This window comes from Eubalaena glacialis, chromosome 2 (genome assembly GCF_028564815.1).
Source record: "Eubalaena glacialis isolate mEubGla1 chromosome 2, mEubGla1.1.hap2.+ XY, whole genome shotgun sequence".
NCBI classification, from domain to species: Eukaryota; Metazoa; Chordata; class Mammalia; order Artiodactyla; family Balaenidae; genus Eubalaena; species Eubalaena glacialis.
The window spans coordinates 163108682-163133501 of NC_083717.1; the positions used below are offsets into that span (position 1 = coordinate 163108682).

The 24820-nt window shown below is 47.5% G+C and overlaps 1 protein-coding gene across 4 annotated transcripts in view; it reads left to right on the forward strand.

The window, feature by feature from the left end:
• SUSD6 (sushi domain containing 6) overlaps window positions 1–24820 on the forward strand; it is a 92147-nt gene that overhangs the window by 43473 nt on the left and 23854 nt on the right. The window lies entirely within an intron of this gene.

The window sequence follows — 24820 nt, forward strand, 5'->3', positions numbered from 1 at the left end:
ACCACCATCCTCTTCCAGGGCTCTGCTGGGGAAGCGGTCCTGGTATGTTACGTGGCAATATGAGGGCAGAGCATCTGCCTTCGGTGTCTGATGCCTTCAGCCTCTTCAGCTCCATTAAGCCATCCCCTGTACCGCCACTCTCTCTTTTATGGGCTTCCCCCTTCCTCCTCCCATTCCCCACCCCATTTTCCAGCCACCCACACCTTCCCAACTTTCCATTCAAGGTCTGAAATCAATTATCAGGGATCGATGCTTCCAGACTGGCTGGATAAAGGGATTATTATTCTCCAGTATGGAAAAATATATCTGTAATGTGGGCTCAGACCAGGATGGGAAAGTTGGCTCTGTTGTTTTCTATCCCTCCCCCACCTGCAAAGAATCCTTCCTTCTCTGCCACCCCACTCCCTCTGCCCAATCTTTTTTACTCTCCATAAAACAAATGTACTGGCACAGAGCAGGGTGCAGGCAGGGGAAGGGGTTTCATCATTTCTTCGATCCAGTGCACCAAGTTACGATGTTTTTCCCTCTCTCTGGAGTGGCTTCTGGGGGAAGGAGGTGCCCACACCTTGGCCTGAGACCCAGAGCACACCTGTACGGCTGTGCCTGCCCTGAGCAGCGTGCCAAGCAAGCTTGCCAAGAAACCAAGGCTCTCAGATACTCTGAAGTCGAGGAAAGGCAATTCAGGTCAGGCAAGGTCTCCTCTTCCTTTTCCTGCATTTCTTACCTGCTCCTGTAGCTTCCCCTGAATACCCATTCCAGAGGCCTTTTTAAATGAGGCGCTTGTTACCCAGTGAGCTCTAGTAGATATGCTTGTGTGTCCCGGCACATTCGTGACGGTGAGAATCCCACGGGACAGAGGTCAGTGCGCACCCTCGGTGGGGCATTGGCCTGCACAGTCTCTGGTCATAAGTCCCACAGGCACCTCTAGTCTTGGCCATAATTGCTCAGGTTTAGAAAAAAGAAGCACGTATGAAGAGGCGCTTGAGAGTTCTGGGGTAAAGTTCTGGGAAAAGTTACATATGTCATGTTCAAAGTTCAGTTTTCCATCCTGGTTCCTCTTATCTGCAGCTGGAGATTTGGAGTTATAACAGAGAAGCGGTTACGGAGGCATCGGGTTCAGCTTGCCCCATGGTCATGCCTGTAGCAGAGATGGAGAGAGTTACTGATAAAGTTCCCTTTTTCAGGGTGGCAAAAGGAAGCATATCTTATTCTTCACACCTGGTCACAGCCTGCAGGGGAAGACCAGATTTAAAAATAAGATCTGTGCTTATGCTACCCAACTTGCTTTTCTTGGGCTTAGAGAGGAATTAGGATCCCAACTGTGTAGCAGCCTCTCCCAGATCTCTTTACCTGTGACCTTAAGAAAGTTGCTGTGTGTGTGACCTTAGGTAAATCACTTGACCTCTTTGTATGCCCTGTAAAACAGAAATAAGATACTTAAGGATGTTAGGTTGGTGTTGTGTAATAAAAATGATTGGAAGGCACTTGACATATAAAAATGCTCAGCGTAATTCCTAAATAACAACAGCAGCAGAGACGGTATTTGACCTCCTGTTGAGTCATGTTGGGCAAGAGACTTCCTGTGGATGACGTCCTCTGCTGTCTTTAAAAAACAAAACTGGAGATGCAGAGTCACTTTTTGGGTTGGGGATGAGGGGTTGGGAGGAGGTGTCAAACTGGACCAGTTGAGGAAGGATTGATTACTTCCGGAATCCCTTTTGCCTTCCATGTTTGCTTAGTTTGATGGTCTCAACCTAGCTCATGTAAAAAGCTTTTAATTTCCATTCTCTCCCTGTTCTGAGCATATTTATTGAAAAAAAACTTAGTATTTTACTTGCTTCTGATTTTTTTTCCCCTTTAAGATGTTGCCGCAACACTTAGCGGCCATGTTAAACGTCACACAAGCACCTAAGCAGGGAAGGCAGCCATTTGCATTTCCGTGTGGCAGAGGGAGAAAGCCAGGCAGTTAGTGTTCACTGAAGATGGAAAATGTGGAGAGCTAGGCTCTCAGGGGATGATGTGGCTTTGGCCGTTAGCACTGCTGTGGCAGAGAGATGTTGGCAGGTGGCCTGGCTCGCCTCACGGTCTCTGAAGGGACCTGGAGTCAGAGGTAACGTACACTGAACTGGGAAGAGAGAACAGGTAGGGAAACGATGCGTATGGAACATCACCTGTGTGTCGGGCTCTGTGTCATCACATGTAAAGTTCTCAGAGTGCCTGTGAGCTAGATGGTCATGTAACTGTTTGACAAGTGAGAAAACGAGGCAGAGGGAAGTTAGGTAACTTGGTCAGAGACACGCAGTCGTAGGTGGGGAAGCAGGCTTGGATTTGCGTGCAGTCTGTCTGACTGTGTTGCCGATGCTCTGCTGAGAACTGTACTACCTGTGCTGAGTGGCAGGCTTCTCTGAAACCTGTTTCTTGTGTTGCTCTGTTGGAGCACTCAGATCACCCTTCAGAGGGTAATTTTGACAGAGGAAGAGAGGCACCGTCTGTTTTCTTCCCTGGATATAGGATGCAGGAGTCATCTCTGGGTTACCATGTTTACCTCTGTGGTTGTTTCTGTTCTTATCTACAGTGGCCCTTGGTGGTTTGCGTCCCAGTTTAGGCACAAGGTTTGCCAAGGCAGTTCTATTCTTGGAAAGGAACAATAGGGACCACAGCAAATTGTTTGCTAAATGAGGCTGTAGTTCCCAAAACATCCGCAGAGCATCTTCCTGTCAGCTGCAAACCCTGCTGGCGACGTGATGTAATCTCTCCATGGTGTAATTACCTGTGACTATAAAAAGACTTGGGGATTGTGGTAGGAGGCTGGATGGGTCATTACAGAGCTTGCTGAACCCTGGCGTCATGAAAAGACATTGAGAAATTACCCTCTGCAGGCTGATTGTTGTGCCATGTTTAGAACATTGCCAACACATGGTACGACCTTTGCACTGTAACTTTCGAACAAAAGAAGCCAGGAGTCCGCCAGACTGAACACCTCAGTGGCTCTCATCTGGGTTAAAGCCCTCATTAGGCACAGATTCCACCTACCAAACGAAGGTGCCCCACTACCCTGTCCTTAATTGCAAGCTTAGAGGTTATCCTTACCTGCCCAACTCTTTCCACAAAAGGGGGTCACAGGGTGCTTAAAAAAAAACAAAAAAAAAACAACTAGGGTTAGTGCTCAGAGTCTTTAATTATTCTAGGTAGGTTTTCAGATGAATTCTTTGACAACCTCTTACCCACTGGGAGATTCCTTTCTTCTGCGTCACCCCAGCAGCATGAGCCTGTGAGGATGTGAGCAGCCCTCCTATTCCAGGTGGCTGGTACTGGTGTAGCTGGCTGCCTGGACTGGGGCCAGATCAGGAGTGACCTTGGCCCGCCTCGTGTTTAGCTCTGGGGCCCGGAGGGACAGCAGTGTTTAGAGACAACTTTGCCATGGTGTGGTGTGACTGAGGGGGGTGCTGGCCGCTGGTTTCTCCCAGCCCTGTTCACCCAGCGCACCTTCAGCCAACCTGAAGCATGAACTCTGAATTCACTGGAAGATGAGGGTGAATACTGCCTCTATGCCTAGCTGCCTGTATTACCTTGGATAATCTTCCAGACATCACTGTCGATGTTCCCTAGAATAGGGAAGACACTAGATAATCTTACTTAATACACTGTTGCGAGGATTAAATAAGATAGTATATATAAAGCACTTAGGACATTGACTGGCATACAAAGAAGTAATTCCTAGGTTTGAAGACCAGATTCTAGCACCAGCTGATACCAGTCTACACTTCTGACACCATAGCTGATTAGCTCGGGTTGGAAGGAGTTCCGTGTTTCTTCCGTGTGTCTTGGATTCTCTTGGATTCAATTCAGTACATCCTGAGCAGAGTTAGACACGTACTGCATGAGTTCTTCATAGTTCACAAGTTCCTAATTCTCAAATGCCACATGTTGGCATCTCACGCATGAAGCCAAGCAGAAAAGAGGGGCCGTGGCCCTTGGCGATATTTGTGCTGAGGGGTCAGCTAGGTCATCTCACAGTCAGCCCTTCCCTTCAGTGAGGCTGTCTTGTTGGCATCTCAGAGCTGGGATTCCTCAAAGCTGCTATTTGTTAGGAACTTTCAGAGTTTTTTTGAAACCTTAAAAATTTGAGAATGCCAAGGGTCTGTTCTTTTAATGAGGCATTTCATTTCATCAGCACAGTGATATATGATTGAAGGATTACATTTTAAAGAATTCCTAAACACATCCGTGAGAATACAACATTAGAATTAAAAAATAGGAGCTCTCTTCTCGTCTCTCCATTTTGGTAGTCCTTTTGCCTCCTCCTACTTAGCTATATTTGACAGCATTTCTTCTTGTAAGAAGCTTTTTCCTACCTAGATTCACTTGCTTCCCCAGAGACAAGGTTTTTCCCTTGTTTAACTTCTTTAACTTGTTAGCTTTGCCAGTAGCCAAATCTTTTAAAAGTACAACTGTTTAATCATTCAAAATTCTGGGAAGTAGTGCAGGGAACACAAACAGATTCTCATCAAGGTTTATTCTTTCCAAAACGTTTTTTCTTTTCAAACTCACGAAAGTATTTTAGGTGTTTCGACCAAGGAGGGGAAATGTGTTTCAGGAAGTTATGGCCAAGTACTCCCGCAGGATTATAAAATAATTCTGCTCTAGCCTTTGTTATTTTGAGTAACTAGTGACACTTTATGAAATACAATGGGCCTGACGATCAGTTCTTCACGTGCAGTGGACACATGTCTCCCTGGGAGAGGGCGGGACCTGTGTGTTTATTGTCACTGGCTGGAGTTCTGACAGCTCAGCCTTGTTGACTCTGGCAATGGTGGGAGGCACGAGAGAATGTTGCTGGGATTGTCACACACCAGACAAGGACTGAGTGGGCGTGGGGAGCCACCTGTCAGTATTTGCCGAGCACTGATCTCGGCACAGCAAGGTGCGGGGGCCGACAGGAGAGAAGCCTTGGATGTTTCTGCTTCCCGGTTGGTCTCATTACTTTGGAGGCCAGATTGCAGAGGACCCAGTGGTGTTTGGAGTCAGTGCAGCCCCACTCGGGCTCCTGAAAACCATGCACAGTTGCCCCGAATTGCTGAGTAATGGTCCATGAAGTTAGGTGGTGACATCAGTAGGTTGTGTGGCCCTCTGCTTTATACCTGTCACACAGTAGACCCCTTCAGTCTCTGATCTTTGAGTCTTCTGTACACGAGCCACTTGATCTTAGTTCGTGTTCTTTGTTCTTGGTTTTGTAAGTGTTTGCATATAAGCTCGTTGAAGGCAGAGACAAAGTCCTTTGTGCTTTGTTGTAACCAGGCCAGTGATCACCCCAGAGGGGGTCACTCCTGGCAGGATTGTGCAGGATCATGGCCTGTCCTGTGCGTGAGGGTAAGCAGGACGAGTCCACGGCCCTGTGAGCAGCAGCCGCCTGATCTGCGGTTCCCCGTGAGGTTCTGTCCACAGCCTTCTTGGGAGTGGAGAAGGGTGTGAAAGTGTCTTCATGCCTCAGGGGATGCAGGTGGTGGGGCTCCTCTGAGAGGAAGGGAGTGGGACTGGGCAGGCCGCCCAGAAGAGTTTATCACAGAGTGCGCTAACTTTCAGCCCGAGTGAGGATCTTTGAACCCAGCGTGGGTCCCTTTAGGTGATGAAGAGGGAGGAAAGGAAGGCTTTCATTACCTATGGGGAGTGAAGTCATGTGGAAGAATGCATGGGAGAACCGTGCTGGCTCTAAAAATATACTGACATTGGAGGGGGGGAAAGGCAGCTTGCATGGGTTTGGCTTCCCTTCCCCACCCACAGCTCCCTCTACCTCTGTCCCTAGAGTCAAGGCTATGGGGACTCCTTATTCCCCTTTCCTGAACATTAGCACAGTCAAGGCTATCCTCACGCTGTTCTTTCAGTGGCTAGATTCCTGTGGCTGGAATCCCAGCCTCCCCTCCCTCCCGTACTTCACTTCATCCTTTAAGATCAAATTCAAAGTTAACCTCCTCTGAGACACCACCCATCCCCTTACCACTAGAATTAATAGGGTCTGCAGGAAGGAGAGTGGGCTATGTGTGTATTTGCTGAATGGAATTCGCAGGAGCTCTTTGGTCTCAGTCCTTTCTCTTGGGAGGATGTCAGAGAGTTTTTCCTATGAACAGGATTCCAACTCCTAGAATCTTAACTGTCTTTGATTATTTGAAGGGATTGGACAGCTCGTTAAGACGTCAGCTTTGGGGAACCTGAACTCTTAGTTCTGCAGATCATGACACATAAACACTATATGGACTTGTTCCAAACCCTAATGACCAGGGTTGCCAGGGTTGCTCTGGGACAGATTGGGTTTGGTGTTTTCATAAGCGGCATCAGCTCGTTTAGCAAATGTGTGTTGATATAAGGCGGGCAGGGAGGACAGCAGGAGATGGGTAATGCCGTAAGGGGCTTCCTGGGGCCAAGTACTGGACTGGCTCTTGTTGGAAGTTACCACATCTAGTTGGTCCTCACAGTCAGCCTGTGAGAGGTGGGCGGTTGCAGCCAGGAGCAGTACTCTATACCAGGAGGAATGCAGACGGGATGGTTCAGACTCTGATTTATCCACAGTTACTTGCTGAGCTCCTGCTGAGTGCTGCGACTGTGCCAGCTCCAGTTCTGTGAGATGCTTGCTGTGATCAGGGAAGTCATTGCTGCACTGGAATACGCATGGGCGGGGCTCCTGATTCAGATAGGGGTGGTCATAGAAGGCCTCTCTGAAGGAGAGGAGTGTACACCGAGACCTGGAGGCAAGTAGGGGGACAAGATGGCATAGTAAGGTTAAGAATGCAGTCTCTTGGGCCAAGTAGGCTGGTTTGAATCCTAACTCTGCCACTAACACGTTGTCTAATTTTGAGCACGTTTCTCAGTGTCCCTCAGTTTTCATATGTGTGAGATTGGGATAACATACTTACCATATAGGGTTGTGGTGTTAACCATCATTATGTTACTCTGTGTCACCTCAGCCAGCATGTTGGGGGCAGTCTGGAGGGAGGAGAGGGAGAGAGTTAGCTTCGTGTCTGCTGTGCTCACCTTGGCTCTTCCTTCCTTTGGAACTTGCAGTGTCACTTCTGTTGAAACTTTGGAAGTCCAATATACTCTGTTCTCTAAACTGGTTTTCCTCTTACCCTGCTGGATGAATGAGTCGTCTCTTCTACTTTGGTGGAGTATGTTTTGTTTTGTTTTGTTTTTTAATTTATTAATTTATTTATTTTCGGCTGCATTGGGTCTTCGTTGCTGCACGTGGGCTTTCTCTAGTTGCGGCGAGTGGGGGCTACTCCTGGATGCGGTGTGCAGGCTCTAGGCACGCAGGCTTCAGTAGTTGTGGCTCGCGGGCTCTCGAGCGCAGGCTCAGTAGTTGTGGCGCACGGGCTTAGTTGCTCTGCGGCACGTGGGATCTTCCGGGTCCAGGGCTCAAAGTCGTGTCCCTTGCATTGGCAGGCAGACTCTTAACCGCTGCGCCACCAGGGATGTCCCTGGTGGAGTATGTTTGGAAGCTGGCATTTCAGAAAAGAAAAATGAAGTCTATCCTTAGCCTCAGAGTTCAGAGATGGGGCGGAACATCACCAGAAGCACAGTTTGGGGGAAGCTTCCAGGGGTAAGATGGTGGTGGAGGCAGGTAGGTGCCCTTCCTAGCTGGCTGTCAGAGCTGTGGAGGGGTAGGGGGTGTGGAGGAGGAACAAGCTTGGTGTGAAAGATCAAAGGGTTAAAGAAAAAAGCAAACACCAGTTAATGGATTAAAGGTTGAATGAGTCTAAACAGGGAAATAAGGAGGGCTGACAGAGGGTGTTGATTTTGGTACAAGTTGTGGAGAAGATGGGGATGAGAAGAATGAGCTCCTATTTGCCTGTGGGAACAGGAAGTGACTGGCTCAGTGAGGCTGCCCCTCCAGGGCGTCACTCAAGATAGGCCCTTCATCCTCTTACCTCAGCCCAGCCAACCCGTGGGAGGCGTGCCTGACAAGGATGGCTTATTGCAGCCAGTCTGATGCACTGCACAGGGTCCCCATGTGGATCTCTGCGTCAGGAATTCCATGGGGAAGTTCCTAATGCTCAGGAAGGGAGAAGAGAGGAAGAGCAGCAGCTGGCCGCGGGCATGCGCATGTATCCAGGACCCCTCAGCTGGGGTCAGGCCAGCGTGACTGGAGCTGTTGCGGTGAGGACTCTCTGTGATTTGATGTGTTCAGGGTGCAGAGAACTGCTGTGCCTTCCAGCAGAGATGTGTCTCCAGTTTGGCCACGCAGCATGTGGGGATCTTAGTTCCTCCACCAGGGATCAAAACTGTGTCTGCTGCAGTGGAAGCCGGGAGTCTTAACCACTGGACCACCAGGGAAGTCCCAGTGTCTCGAGTTTCTTGAGAGAGGCTTTCAGCAGAGGAACCCGTTCTCCACGCTGTTGTTCTTAGCTTTGCAGTCCGTCTCAGTAACAGTTTGTCAGGCACTTGAGAAGCTTTGCAGTCCGTCTCAGTAACAGAAATTCTGTTACCAGTAATGGCAGACCCTGGCCCTGCAGGAATAATTAAGAGTGTGAATGATAGGATTAGGTGAGATAATATATGTAAAAGTTCTGGGTAAATAATAAAAGTCTATTCCAATGGAAAGGATTATTATAATGCTCTTTTTTTTTTTTTTAAAGAGAGTATCTCTTTTCTGAATTGCTCAAAGCACTTGGTTAACACTAACCAGTTAATCCTTCATCCATCCCTGGGCAGGAGGCTGGCATTTGATAGCCCCCTTTGTGCAGGAGATCAAACTAAAGTTTCCAACAGAGCCCCAGATCTTGAGTCTGAAGCCCAAATCTATGGAGTCTAAAGCTTGGACCTCCAAATGTGAGAATGCCTCACTCCTGAGAATAGGGAAGGTGAGAGGAGAAATGGAGGGATCTTTTAAAAAGTCTTTTTTTCACAGACATGGTCATGTCAGACAAGGTTGTTGTAGTCAGGATTTTTAGAGGCCTAGAAATCTGACATCCATTTTCCTCTGGGAAGCCCCAGAGTCCCTACTAGGAATGAGGGCCTGGTATAAGCTAGAGAAGCAGAAGGCTAATTACGGCAGGTTTGGACACAGGTCCTGTTCTGTTTAGGCCGTGGTTGGCGATACCTGAGGCACCAGATTTTGCACCACGGTACCGCTGCTCTCTGGCACACACCAGTGGAAACCCACTCACCACCCCGACGTGACCCAATGTGTCAGGGCACCCACAGCAGGTGCCCGTTGTATTCTGCAGGTCCCATGGTGAAGCCCCATGGAGGCGGGATCAGGCAACTCCCTGAGTGTCTGACCCAGGCCAGTTTTCCTGCAGAACAAGTACTGCAGCCTCCATGGGGCAGGATGGCATCTGGGCAGATCAGAGTCATGTCAACTCTCCAGTCAGGAAGAGGCCTGAGCCCTTTGGCCCACCGTCGTCCCTTCTGAAGTCTGGTCTCAGCAGTGTAGAGCTGGCGAAGGGAGGTTCCGTTTTGTTCACATTACTAGGTCAGGCCCTTCAGGGTCCTCGAGATCTTTCTCCCCAAGTCTGTGCTTCCCAGCCTCTGGTCACAGCTTCAAGGACAGTTTGTGTACTTTCTTGTACAAGACCTTGAACCTTGGAAGCAGGGGAAGAGGATGCTGAGTTGGGAAGCTCCTCCTGCCCCCAGTGGCAGCTCCGTGGGCTCTTGGGCTTGAAGTTCAGGTCATTCAGCTGTGCCAGTTAAGTCACCTACTTGTGAGAGAAGCAACGGGCTGAAGCATGTACGTTATAAGCACCATTGGGTGTCAAATTTGAGTGTGCGTTAGAATCCCCTGGAGGGCCCAGATTGCTGGGCCCCACCTCCACCTCCAGTTTGCATCAGTATTTCTACTGAGTTCTTACAGGCTACTTACTGCTGATGGTCTGGGGACCACACTTTGAGAATCACCAGTTTACAATGGAGCTGAACAAGCTCACTTAACCCTTCCAGAGCAAATTTGATAAGGTGGAGACAGAGGGCTGGAGAGGTCGTGAACCTCTGGGGAGAGAGGAAGTTCAGAAATAGGACACTGCAGGTGGACCAGCCTAACTTGAAAACTGAGAAAAGGTTAAATGATTAAGGGAGGTGCTGGCAGGCCTCTTAACCTTCACCAGTCTGGTTCTGGTCCTTGCCGACTATCCAGCAGAGCGGGAGGGACCAGGCCTGGTGAAGCCCTGGAGGCATCACCTTGGGCATCTCCCGCCTCCACTTCTTATTCTGCCCTCTTAGGCAGCGGTGAGCTCCGAAAGTCTGCATTTTAGAAAGTCTTTCCCCAGCTTGGGATCTGTGGTATGAAGAGCAGGGCCCTGAGCCGGGTCCCGGGCCTCAGCCCCTGTACTGCCTCTAGTGAGCAGTAACTGAAGGCCCCTCACTTTGCTCAGCGGTGAGGTAAGGGTTGGACCAGCTCTCCAGGGCCCTTTGAGCTTAGATACCGGATATTCTTTAATGCCTTCTCTGACAGCTTCCTCTGCGGGGTCAGGAACTTCTGCTTGCTTGTTACTTGTTTTTTATTTTTTAGTGTGGGTGAGAACTTCCATTGATACGCAGTACTGAGCCAGAATCCCATCTGGAAAGTGAAACTAGAGAAGTTTGGAAATTGGAGTAACTTTTCTTTTTAGAGAGCCTCTGGGCTCCACAGTTATGCTGCTTCCATAAAACTGTCCACAGAGGAGTGACTTAGCATCCTTGTTGGGTGCTGATCCCTTCACTCCAGATCATCACACTTGTCGACTGCAGTGTTTCCCAGGCTGTCTGATCAGTTCTCATTTCCAGGCGCTCCTGCATTCCCCACTGCCTGGCACAGTGCTCATGGTAGGCCTGTGAAAATATTCGCTGGTGGATGGAATAGAGGGATGTATCCATGTGCCTCTTTTCCTTTCCTTTGATTTCTCCCTGCTTAACTTCGTGTAATTGTCCTTTTGCCCTTCTCCCTCTTCTTCCTCTGTGCTCATTTTAACTACTCTCTGCTCTGACAGAGCTAGCCGTTGATGTTTGTACGTTGTGTGTGTAGGGGTTGGGGTGTGCCTGGGGAGATCACAAAGGCCCTACATACGCCATCTGTGTGAGGGGCACATCCAGAGCTCCCCAGTCTTCTTCCTCTTCCCTTCTCTCTTTTGCCCACTTTGTCTGGGGGTAGCTGTGAGTTACAGAATGTTTTTGCCATCCTAGGGGAGTTTGCTGTTCTTCAGATTGAATTTGACCCCATTTATAGCCTTTATTTCCTGCTGTTTGTATTGGCAGACTAAAGGACTCCTGGCCTGGAGAAAATTAGCACGTCCTGCCTCAGAACCATTGTCTGACCCTGTCTCTCCAGCCTCTGTCTGAAGGGGCAAATGAAAGATTTCCCAGCCTTGGCTGATTGTCACTTAGCCCCTCTGATCCTGCGTGGGTGGCTTTCAGGCAGCTCAAGCACTGACTAGCCTGAGGTCTGCTTTGAAACGGGGAAAGACTGAGGTTGATTTAATTCACTTTAAGTGAAATCACCAGCCTTTTGATGATTCCATTAATTTCCTCCCTTTTGAATACCCTCATGTTAGCAGTAATTGGAAATCCTGACTCTGTTTCTCATTTCCCCCCACTCCCCTGCTTTAATCTGAGGCAGCTGGATACTGCACGCTGCTCTTTCATTTACTGGAAGAGCAGTTTGAGGGTGATTTTAACAACCGGCTTTGACAGTACTCCCAGAAGCTGAGACTGTTGCTGCCCTTCAGTTGACACCCACGTGGGGGCCTCAGGCTCGCTCACCTTTTGCTCCTATAAAACTCTACTAGTTCTTGGTGTGCCGGTGGGAAGGGGTCACTGGGAGAATGCTCTCCTGTCCCAAGTTCTGTATGCAGGCTTTTCATCACTCAACATTTACAGACCTCTTGGGTGTGCCAGGCACGGTCTAGTTACTGAGTGTTTCCCTGCCCCTCCTCCCTGCCCTGGTGGAAGCACAGAGGCCTGAGTAGCTGAGGTTCCAGCAGGCAGACCGTGGGAATTGTCTCTAAGGCTTTCTCTGTGTTTTTACGGTAAGAATGCCTATTTCAGTGTTTTTCCTTTCTTGGCTCTAAAGAGGAATAAATAATATGAACCACCTCCTGAGATCAGAGAAATAATGGGTAGCAATAGCTGTAACAGCTTACTACTGTTGGCAATTGACAGAATGTAAAGCACTTTCTTGTATATCATGTCATACTGGTGTCTTCACAATAACTTATCACAGCCAGTAAAGGGTAAAGCTGGATTTGAACCCAGGTCCTCCCTTTGCAAATGAAATACTTTTCGTACTACATTGCGTGTGTGTGTGTGTGTGTGTGGGTGTGTGTGGGTGTGTGTGTGTGTGTTTCACACTGACTTTCCCATGCCATTGTCTTTAGCATTGTTTCAACCACTGAAGTGTTAAGAAGCTATTATGTATGCACTGGGCCCTCTGCCAGAAACTGAGGTCCTCATAGTCTAATTGGGGAGAAAGAAAAGACAGAATACACCTTGAGTGGTTCAGGTACTGAGTGCTATTAGAAAGAAGAGAATTAACCCTGACGTCATCCAGGAAGGCTTCCAGAGAGCTGAGACTTAACGCTGGGCCTGGTGGGAAGGCAGGATCCAAACCAAGGGAGAGCTGGAAAGGGGAGTTTGGTATTTGGCCGCCTAGGACTCTGGGATACAGAAAAGGTGGTGAGGTTTGAGTCCTTCATCAGACTTAGAGAACTAACATCCTCTGGGGTGATGCTTTTCCAACTTTACTGTGCTTTTAAAACCAGATTCGCACACCCCATGCCCACAAGGAACCGTTCAGTCAGTCTGGAGTGCAGCCCAGCAATGTGCATTCTTTAAAAGTTTTAAAATAGTATCAGTCTCCCAGCCCTTGGGTTGTCTTTCCTGAACAGAAGAAAGCAAGGGTGCAGGTTTCATTTGTTCCCTTCCAGAGGCAGAAGCTATTTAACACACTGTTGCAGGTGGTGAGGGTGGCCTGCCCTCTGAGAAACACTGTACTCCAAGGAAATGCCCTCCATGTTGCAGGAAGCATTAGGGGCTGGGGACCTGGGTTTTGACACCATAGAGGGCCCACTCCTGAGGACTAAGTGTTTAGGCTAAACTAAGGAGGAACGGGAGGAGTGGTATTAAATGATGTAAGTGAAGTTGACTCTGACAGTGGCTGGGTCAGTCTGGCTGCTCTCTTGAATTGAAGGCAGGTGGTGGGGCCGTTGAGGCTGAGGACCTTCAAAACAGTGCATGCTCAGAGTTACTGCATGTGCCTCTGACTTTTTTTTTTTTTTTTAACGTTATTTATTTATTTTATTTTTGACTGTGTTGGGTCTTTGTTTCTGTGCGAGGGCTTTCTCTAGTTGCGGCGAGCGGGGGCCACTCTTGATCGCGGTGCGTGGGCCTCTCACTGTCGTGGCCTCTCTTGTTGCGGAGCACAAGCTCCAGACGTGCAGGCTCAGTAGTTGTGGCTCACGGGCCTAGTTGCTCCGCGGCATGTGGGATCCTCCCAGACCAGGGCTCGAACCCGTGTCCCCTGCATTGGCAGGCAGATTCTCAACCACTGCGCCACCAGGGAAGCCCCCCTCTGACTTTTAAGAAAAGCATTTTTACAGATGCTGTTTGGTATCTTAGCTTTCAGATGAGTTTTGGGAGTGGGAGCAGTCAGGGGTCAGTCAGTGGGTAGGTGGAGGAAACTTCTTTGGGATTGAGGGTCATATACATTGAGAGCCCTGGAAGAGGTAATCCAGTGTCTTCCATAGGAGTTGGCAGTCTTGGTGAATCTTAAGATTTCTGTCTGTATTTTGGGACCAAATGGGACCTAGGGTGGTTGTGAAGAATTAGAAAACTTAACCAAGTTACTAAATACCCTGTTAAGAAGTGACATGCCTGAGTTTTGGGGTGTTGTGAAATACCTATGGTAAATGTGCAATATGTTTCAGGTAGTAACCACTTTAAATCTATTATCCCATTCTTAGTTTTTCAATGAAAATTTTCAGACATTAAAAAAATACAGAGACTAACATACCTGGGTACTTACCACCCAGATTTAATATTTTGCCATGTTTGCTTCAGATCTTTTTCTCCAGAGATATAGCCAGTGTGCTAAATCAGTGTGTATCCTTCCAACCATGCCTCTGTTTTTACATACTTACACATGTATTTACATGCATTTTTTTTTTAAGAGCCCTCAGTCTGTGGAGGTTGAGTTTTAGTGGGGTGTGTTTGGGTTTTTTTTTGTATTTTTTATATGACATGTACAAGTTTTACATACTTATACATGCATTCCTAAGCGATATAGGATATCATTTTATGTTCGAAATTGCATGTTATCTTCTGTAGCCTCCTTTTTTTGTTCAACATTGTTTTTGAAATTTAGCCATGTTGATACGTTTGTTTTACCTACAGTATAGCATTCCATTGTGTTAATATGCCAGAATATTTGTAACCATTCTCTCATTAATGGACATACAGGTGACTTCAGTTTTTCATTGTTAGGAACACTGCAAGGAACATCCTTGTACATGTGTCCTGAATATGTATACAAGATTTCTCTGGCATATACACGTAGCAGTGGAGTTGGTGGATTATTAGAAGTGTACAACTTCAGCTTTCTGTATATTGCCAAGTAGCTCTCCAGAGTAGTTGTATGAGTTTTCACCACTAGTGATACATAAGAAAATTCTTAGTTCTCCACATGCTTTGCAACAGCTGGTATTGTTAGATATTAATTTCTGCCAATCTGATGGATATAAAATGGAATCTCCATGTGGCTTGAATTTTGTATTTTCCTTGACTGTCTTCTCCCAGTTTGCAAATTATTTTAACTTTCTCTATGGCAGTGGTTCTCAAGGGTCGTTGGGGTCTTTTCAGGAGGCTGACAAGGTTGAAACTATTTTCATATTAATACTAAGATGCTATTTGCCTTTTTGCACTCATTCTTTTCACAGGTGTGTCGTGGAGTTCCAGAGGCTACATGACATGTGTTGACACAATCACTCTGATGTTTATTATTGTTTTTATTTATTTTTAAAATTTTATTTGTTTGTTTGTTTGTTTATGGCTGCGTTGGGTCTTCGTTGCTGCGCGCGGGCTTTTTCTAGTTGTGGTGAGCGGGGGCTACTCTTCGTTGTGGTGCGTGGGCTTCTCGTTGCAGTGGTTTCTCTTGTTGTGGAGCACGGGCTCTAGGCGCACGGGCTTTAGTAGTTGTGGCACGGGGGCTCAGTAGTTGTGGCTCGCGGGCTCTAGAGCGCAGGCTCAGTAGTTGTGGCGTGCAGGCTTAGTCGCTCTGCAGCATGTGTGATCTTCCCGGACCCGGGCTCGAACCCGTGTCCCCTGCATTGGCAGATGGATTCTTAACCAATGCACCACCAGGGAAGCCCTATTATTATTTTTAAATGAATTTATAAATAGTAAAAATTGGCTTTATTTTCAACTGTGGTATGTATTGATAGCTATAACACACAGACAACTTTGGGGGCCCTCAGTAATTTTCGATAGTGTAAGGGGGACTTGCGAACAAGGGGTCTGAGAACCACTGCTACTTTATTCATATATTTTTTTCTTCCTGGAATATGTTTTCTTTTTTTAAATTAATTTTTATTAGAGTATAGTTGATTTACAACGTTGTGTTAGTTTCAGACGTACAGCAAAGTGAATCAGTTATACATATACACATACCCACTCTTTTTTAGATTCTATTCCCATATAGGTCATTACAGAGTATTGAGTAGAGTTCCCTGTGCTATACAGTAGGTCCTTATTAGTGATCTATTTTATATATAGTAGTGTGTATATGTGGAATATGTTTTCTTTGACTTGCTTAAGAAATTCTGTCCAAATTTCATGAAGATGGGCTCATATTTTCTTCTAGAAGTTTAGGAATGTACTTTTGTGGGTGCTGTCTGCCATTTCCCAGGCCTGTCAGCTGCTTAATTTTACACCTTCTCAAAACATTTGTATAGCCTGAATAGAACGTTTTCCACATCTACCTTTATAGTAGAATTCTTTTTGGCGGGGGGCAGGGGGGTGGTTTGGGGGTGGGGTGGGAAGGGATGGAAGGATAGGCAGGGATTTAGTCACTTTTTCCAGACCCCTTTGTTCAAGATAGTCGCCAAGCATTTTGCAGAATACAGGAGTCTCTCCTTGAGATGCTGTACATGCTCATTTTGGATCCTTGTGTTCATCATTAGTTCATTGCCAACTTGCTGTCCAGAGGACCAGAATTCACTAGTGACAGGGATTCTGGAAGCGCGTCCCCTCTCTAAAGCCCCGGACATTTGAGTTCCTGTTAGAGAAGCACTAGCTTTCTTCTTCCTGGTTGTGTCTGGGCTGGGCTGGGCTGGGCTGGGTGGGTGAGGGCAGTGGGTGGGCAGGCAGCCACCAGGTTAACTACAGTGAGGGGTATAGTGGTGGCCCCCTCCAAGAAAAAAATAACACTACTGACATCCCAGGCCTCGTCACTTCTCACCAGACTCTTACTGATTTCTCTGTCTCCAGTGTATTCCCCACCTCCCTCCCCTCAAATCTGTCTTCCACCTTGCTGCCAGAATAACTTAAAATCTCAGACTTAGCATGATACTTCTTCCCTTAAAACAGACGAAAACAAATTCAGGTCTTGCTATAAGGCTGCTCTTAAGGTCTGTACTCCTCAGCAACGTAACCCTCGTCTGTGCTTTCTCTCTAGCCACTTCCCTAGCCTGTGCTCCGTCCTGGAACATCACCAGGCATTTTATCATTCCCATAACACACCATCGCATGTGCCCCCAGTGCCTCGCTTACGCTCTTCCCTCCGTCTCACATGTTGCTCCCCATCTGAGAGCTTGTTTGACTCTCAGTCCCCACAAAACTCAAATATAAATTCTGAGAAGATGATCCCTTTTTCATCTTTGTCTCCCCACTAACTCAGCGTTTCCGATTAAAATGAAGACTTGGAGTTAATTTCTTTTAGTCTTTGTTTCACTTGTGGCTTCGTTAGGGGACAACTGCTACATCTCCATCCCTTCCCCACAAGTTCCTTCCCTATAAATTCTGTTTACCAGATTGACTCCTGTTGTTATTTTGCATCCCAGTTCTTTAGTAGCTGCAAGAGAAGGGGATTTCTTTTTTGTGGTTAAGGAGCTGATGTAGACATCCTAATAAATTTTCTTCCAGCATATCTTGCCTGCAGGAAGGGAATGCGCTGAACAGACGAATGAAAGCACCTAGTCCCTCGCTTTCCCTACCACCAATTTAGTTATTGCTCATTTTGAAAAATAATAAATTGACATTTATTTTAAATTGACTGGCATATTTTAAAAGTGATGCATGAGTTGTATGTGTGCATTAATGCTGCCAGCGGAAAGGCCCTGCTCAGGGAAGGAATTCTGGATGGTGCTGTTTTTCCCATTTAGCCCCACCCAGCCTCCTGCCTCCCCTTCAGCAGCTTAAAAAATAAAATTTCACAAACCCTCGAAATCTGTTAGAGATGCAGATTAGGTAGATTAACTTTTATTTTCTGAAAGAGCTTTGTAGCAGGAATCCACGTGGGTACGGAGAAAGGGGGCTACTGCTGGAAAGACTTCAGGCCTGCGTGCCTGCTGTAAGAGGTTGGGGTGTGTACCTGAGAAGGGATTCAAGTCCGAGACTGTAAGCTTGCAGGAGCCTTCTTCACATCGTTATTGTGTCTGAAAGAGTTGACTTTCTTTGGCAGCTTGTTTATGGCCCTTTCGTTGGTTCTTGAGAATGGTCACTAGGTAGGTGGGGAAAGTAAGACAGCAGAAGGGGAAGAGTTGTTCCTTGGCTCGTGTTGCTGATGAGGGCAAAGCTAGGATTTGACGTGTTGCACACTGCCTTCTGGTCCATGTAAACAGTCCAGGTGGACATGAATTCTCAAGTTCAGGGAGAAGGGGCTTATGCCAAAGAAGTGAGGTCTGAACACACAGATGCTGGTTACTAGGTATGGAAACATTAGGTCTTTATATGGATATGGACCTGAGAGGTTTCCTTTGTGGGTGATGCTTTTCTTTCTTCTTATTTGAAGAGTACTGCTAATGTTGCCGTACTGTTTGATTAGTAGTGGTTATAAAGATGAAATATGAGAAGTTAGTTAAGCCTTGAAGATCAAGCACAATGATAGGAATTTTCTCCTTCTACCCCAGTTTGCTCATGCCCCCTCCCCTGAAACGCAGACACTCTGCAATATGTGAGAAAACAATCCTTATAATCAAACCTAATGTATGAATTACAAAACCCACCCCCCCCATTAAAAAAAAAAGTGTGGTTTTTTTTTTTAATATTTATTTATTTTATTTATTTTTGGCTGCAGTGGGTCTTCGTTGCCGCGCGTGGGCTTTCTCTAGTTGCAGTGAGCGGGGGCTACTCTTCGTTGCGGTGCGCAGGCTTCTCATTGCGGTGGCTTCTCTTGTTGTGGAGCACGGGCTCTAGGCGTGCGGGCTTCAGTAGTTGTGGCACTCGGGCTGAGTAGTTGTGGCGCACGGGCTTAGTTGCTCCGCGGCATGCGGGAGCTTCCCGGACCAGGGCTCGAATCCGTGTCCCCCGCATTGGCAGGCCGATTCTTAACCACTGCGCCACCAGGGAAGTCCAAGAGTGTGGTTACTGCAAAAGGATTTTACCATCCACCGGAGGAGTCACTGTGCAGTTGTTTTGCACCATACGGCTTGCGGGATCTTAGTTCCCCCACCAGGAATTGAACCTGAGCCCTGGCAGTGAAAGCACCGAGTCCTAACCACTGGAACACCAGAGAATTCCCTATGCAATTGTTTTTAAGTAGAAGTGTTCCTGGTGTGTGTGAAATACTGCATTAGCACCCAACTTCATAGGGTCACGTCTGTTGCTTAAGGTGTGTAAGAGGAAGAGAAGATGGTGGAGCTCCCAGTGGCACCTTGGGCAGTGTGAAATGAGGCGTTAGGTTGGGCCTCCAACTCTGAAAACTGCTGTGTTCTACATCTGGCCATAAGGATTTGCCTCCTTTTTCCCCGTGCGGCTTGTCTCCCCTGTTCCCGCACAGCAAGCTTCTTTGCCAAGGACGAGGAGCCTGGATGTCAAATCCTTTCTCTCTGCCCTGGCAAGGGAAGCTGTTCTATTTGTTTTCCAAGAAGCCTTCTGCACTTGGGGAATTTTTTCTTTTCTCTTATGGGAAGTTGCTTCATCATTTCCCAAAAATATACTGCACCTCTTGTTTAAACAGGGTGCCCTTGAAGAGCTTTGGAGTCTGAAGCGGGGTGGGGGCATTGTGAAATCCTTTGTTTGACGCTTTGATGCAAGCTGGAATGCTGGCTGTCTGCAGGCAGAAGTCTCCGAGTCTGCCAGGACTGGGTCCAGGAGTGGGCTGTGGGGAGGAGAGACTCCCTGAGAAGCAAGAGCTGGGGACTTTTTAAGCATTTAATCAGTCCACGTTGTAAGAGGTATCAGCCCTTCTGCACACAAGCTCCATCAGGTATTTGTTCAGTGCCTTCAATGTGCCCAGGCTGGTGAAGGTGGGTTCTCTGTTCTTTTGAGCTGTACCCTGGAGAGGCAAGACCAACTCCCACGTAGCAATGGCGAACAAAATGGTGTGTAACTATGGGCTAGATTGTGTAGTCTAGGGTACTTTAGTTCAGAGGAAGGAAATTACTGTAGAAGAAAGCACTAAGACCAGGCCTTGCACTATGGGAGGGGTTTGAGTTGATGGAGGGAAATGAAGGATATTGAGAGGAGGGGAAGAAGGAGCTGAGAAGAGCCTGAAGGCCCATCCGAGGCCATGAGTGTGGGTGAATAAGGCCAGTACGGGTAGCCTAGTGGGACTTGACGTTGGAGAAATGGGACAGACCAAATTGTGGAGAGCCTGGCGTATCCAGGAGAAACACAGGCTTATAGAAAGAAATTGGCAGACTTCCAAAGATTCTGAGAAGAGAGCATCATTAGGAAAAATGTGGTTTGGGGGAATATTAGCTGATCAGGGTGAGTTAGAATATGCCTCCAGGTGGGCAGTAGGAGAACCCCAGCTCCATCCACAGTTCTTGGAAGGAAGTTGTACTTGGGTCCTGGGAGGGAGGGGTGGCCTGGTAGAAGGCTTCTATCTTGAGTGAGCACGGTCCCACAGTGCCTGTGGCCTCTGGCCTCCTGCAGCTCCCCCTGGCAGGGCACAGCAACTCAGGCCATGAGGTTAGTGCTGGCTGAGTAGGACCAGCCATTAGGTGCCAGCTTGAGTTGAGCTTTGACCAGGCCCACCGTGGAGGTGTGATGTGCCCTGGTGGGCCCAGTGGAGCCAGGCACAAGGTGCAGTGAGTTCCATCCCTCCAGCTGGTCATTTTAGGATGTGATTGACCAGGGATGATTGCTCAGATCCAGGTGACACAAGTCACCTCATGCCTAATCAGGAGTAAAAGAGTGCTGTTTCCAAAATCCTTGCCAGTGCTGAGTACTATTACCATCCCCTGTGCCTTGCACCCCCTTAACAACTTTAAATAAGGAATTTGGGTAACTTTGGATTATAAATAATATCAAAGAGTATCAGTCAGAAAGTGCTCTTTTTTAAAAAAAAATTATTTTATTTACTTATTTTTGGCTGCGCTGGGTCTTCATTGCTGCGCGCGGGCTTTCTCTAGTTGCGTCGAGCGGGGGCTACTCTTCGATGCGGTGCGCGGGCTTCTCGTTGCGGTGGCTTCTCTTGTTGTGGAGCACGGGCTCTAGGTGTGCAGGCTTCAGTAGTTGTGGCTCACGGGCTCTAGAGCGCAGGCTCAGTAGTTGTGGCCCATGGGCTTAGTTGCTCCACAGCATGTGGGATCTTCCCGGACCAGGGCTTGAACCTGTGTCCCTCACATTGGCGGGCGGATTCTTAACCACTGCGCCACCAGGGAAGCCCAGAAAGTGCTCTTCTAATAGACTGTCTAGTAGCTGCTCTTCGAGAAAAATGGAAATTGAGAAAATAAATTTTTGTTGAGAGAGATTGTATCAGTGGGGACAAACAAGCATAAGCACGTTTTGCATATCACAAGAGCTATTAATTTCCAGTAGAAAGAGGGAAATGTAAATGATTGCCCAGGGAGGTACTGCCCAGTTCGCCTGAGTCAGAAAAAGAATCACAGTTTCCGTACCAGCTGCTGGGCCTGGGCCTGGCCTGCCATTCCCAACTGACCCACCCCAAGCTCCCCAGCACAGACCCACAGCATGGCCAGGGCTGATGTCAAGTTTGCAGCCCTGGGAAGTGAGCAGTTCCTCTTTGGGGATCATCCCAGCCTGTCACCAGGCCAGGGTGTAGGCCAGGCAGAGGCTCCGCTGCCAGCCTTGGCTCTCTCCACTGAGGGCTTTGGGGCCCTGGTGCAGGAGAGGTGCCGGGGCTTAGCCTAGAGCCTTGAAACTTCAGCTTTTACCTCATGTAAAAGACCAGTGCTTTCTTCCCCTTTTTGTGAAAACTAAGGCCCCAGATACTCTGTTTGGATTGCTGGTAGATAAACTGCTAAGTAATTCTGAGTAATCACTTTGTTACAGTTGAGTAACAGGGTGGTCCGTAAAGCGAGGTTTGACTTTAGTGGCCCGGCCCACATTTGCAGAAGGCCCAGCTGTCTTTGAGTTTGTGTTTTCTCTGTCCCTCTGAGAGGTGAGGCTAGCTGGGAAAATTGAGGGGATTGTTGGGGAGAAAGGAGAAGGCCCAGAGTTCAGAATCAGTTGCTCTGCAACTTCTATGCTGTCTTGGGGTGTATGGTTTCATTCGGTTTTGTACAGGGGCTGCGAGTACAAATGGCCTAGCCCCAAAGGAGTGCCCACCCATTTGTGTGGAGTCTTTGAAGCACGTGGATTCTGTCTCCCGTAGGCCAAGTTGCTCCTGGCAGTGGGGAAGGAACTGTTGTTCTGCTAACGTTATTTCACTGCAAGGTCTGGCTGGAGGCATCTGCGAAGACTCGGGATCCCTGATTGCGCGTGTGCCATCAACAAGGCAAAGTGGCCAGGGACACCCAGGATGAGCTGTCATCTGAGTAACAGGCCTGTGGCAGATGCTGACTAGCTTGACTTCCCTTGGTGCTGTGCAAACCGCTGCACCCTGGCTGCAGTCCTGGCTTCTTTGTGAAGTGCAGGTGTGTGTGTTGCTGAGTGCTCGTGATCCTTGGACACATTCCTCATTTGTATCTGGGCCTACCTTAGAATGTATTTTCTCCAGGTTCACCAAAATGGTTCCGGGCCTTTGGGGCTGGGGGAGCGAGGGGCGAGGGGTCCAAATTGGATTCCTCGTGAGGTAGTTCTGAGGCAGTGCTGAGCAGTCAGCTTTTAAACATTTGTCTTAGGAACAACCTGTACTTTGGCGCATTGTAAATCGACACCCCGCTTACCTTTGGGTAATGAGTTTGGACTTTGGTGCAGCAGCTGAGAAGGAACCTCTTGGCGGTGGGTCTGCGGTGTGGCTGCCTGCCGGCCTGCGGCACACTCTGAGCAGCCTCGCTGTCTCCACCTGTGCAGCCGTGTACGCTGTAGCAGTAACTTGAATTTTTGGACGTTTATGCTCTAAGGGTGGTTGACAATGGGAAAACGACATCGCTGATGGTAGTTAGAAGAAGGGTAGGACTTTTAAAGTTGATATAATAGAGGAAAAGATTTTGAAACTCAATGAGCATGCCAGAAGTAGGGAATCATTAGTGTCAGTTGAACGCTTGCTGACTCTTAAGTCAACAGCCCTGCTCAGTTATGAAGAGGAAAAAACACAGTTAAAGAATAATGTAAAAAACATGCGCAAATTATGTTGTCCAAGAGTGTAAAAGGCAGAGTATGATTAGGCGTTTTACCATCTTGTTTGGCTTTCTGAGAACACAACTTCCTTATAATATGTAAACCTATTATTTGACTTTGGTGGGGGGGGGGTCTTTTCAGGGAAATGGGGGGGACTATCTAAAACCAGGTTCTGCTGTGACCAAGAATTGTGCAAAAACAAAACCCTTTTTTTAAATTAAAAAAAATATATATATATATATTTATTTATTTATTTTGGCTGCACTGGGTCTTAGTTGTGGCACGCAGAATCTTTAGTTGAGGCATGCATGCGGGATCTAGTTTCCTGACCAGGGATTGAACCCAGGCCCCCTGCATTGGGAGCGTGGAGTCTTAGCCACTGGACCACCAGGGAAGTCCCACAGAACCCTTTCTGTAAATGTGCACGGCCCTTCTGGGGCTGAGTGTGCCCTTTGGAACACAGTCCGTATTGATCTACTCTCTTGATGTATCAAGGCCTTTCCCCTTGCATTGTACTCATTTATATGCTAATTTCTGTCATCTTTTTTTCTATTTAGATACTTTTAACCTATGATTTTTAAGCTGTCAGATGGGCTTTATTTATTTAAAAGTGTAGGCTGCTCAAACATTGCTAGCCTTCTCTAACTGGGAAAGCCCTACGTTTGGGGAGGTAAGAAAAAACCAACCACCAAAAATAAGCCAGCTCCTAGACTGTGAACTTTTTTATGTTCTCCAGTCTCAGTCCCTGACTTTGTGGGTATAGAGTTTTATTATGTGTGTGCTTTAAACAACTAAGTTTTTAAGAAAAAATAACCGACCTCCTACACCAAGGTACCATTATAATGGAAAGAGAAAAATCTCTTTAATTGTAGCAGTGCTGCGGGCTTCTCCCATGCCTGGCTGGCCACGGCATGGAGTTGATAAGCATACAGTGTCTTTCATACTTGCCATTACAACATGTTAATTACGAGAATTCAGCTGTGGCACCAGCTGGGGATGTCTGGCTTTGTGGAAGATTGCAATTAGATGCTTTATTTTCTATTTTCTTTTCCCCTTTCAACTTTGGTGGAATGCCTTTGAGTAGGGGCTTTTAGTCTCAGCAGTATAAATACTTTAATGTGCCTAATTATGTAATCATACACTTACACTCCTCTGTGTACACACACATCATTTTATGGATTTTTATCCCCCTTTCCAGTACATGGAACATCTAGCCCGCTTTTTGGTTGGTATGGTGGAGTCAGACTCCTCCGTGCATTGGGCAGGAAGAAGAGGAGGGCCGGAGACAGTGAGGGGTTTTCCTCTGATTATGATCTGTCCCTCTGCTCCCTCTCCCCTTGACCCTCTCACTGATGAGTCCTTTATCTCTCAAATAATTAGCATCTCAATAGTTTCCTAGCAAAGTCAAGGTAATTTAAATGAAATTGGACTTTATAATACTATATCTTTCCATTAATTTGCAAGTGCAGTCTTTCAAAGTGTGTAGTGTTATTTTTCCCAGTCCTCTGCTCCAGGCAGGCATAGGGCAGGAGCCTGGACACGAGAGTTCATGCGTGCAGGCACAATGCAACCCATTGATTTCTGGCATTCAGCTTGTGCAGAGAGGTCCTGTGACCCCAGCTGTTAGACCAGGACCTGGGAGCAGCTGCTTTCTGAGATCCAGTCCTTCAGGGATAGGCCATCTGCTGCCATGCGAGAGAACCCTGGGAAAGAAATTGACCGCGAGATGTCTTTGTACTCCTTTTCTCTGCTCTAGTCCCTCCAGTTTTTTCTGGCCCCCTTCACCTCGGCAAACTTAAGAAGCATGATGCATCTGCACTGGGAAACTCACGTCGTTTCCCCTTCTGTTCTTCTCCTGTGCCCACTCCACCGCACCAGCACAGCCAGCTCCATTGAAAAATAGTTGCCAGGGTAGGCAGGGAGATTGAGATGGCTGGCTTCTTCAGCTGGATTAGTACCGTAGAGCAGGCTTTCTTTTTATTAGTAGTAACATGACTTTGCATTATGGGACTGGAAAGGTCCTTAAAATTTCATTTTATGGAAGAGGAACCCAAGATCTTTTCATTCCTTAGCTATGTAGTCAGGGCCCTCCCTGTTCTGGCGCCAGCCTGATTTTCTCAGTTTCCAGCTATCTCCTGCTAAACCTGCTGCTTCTCTCTCTCTCTCTCTCTCTCTC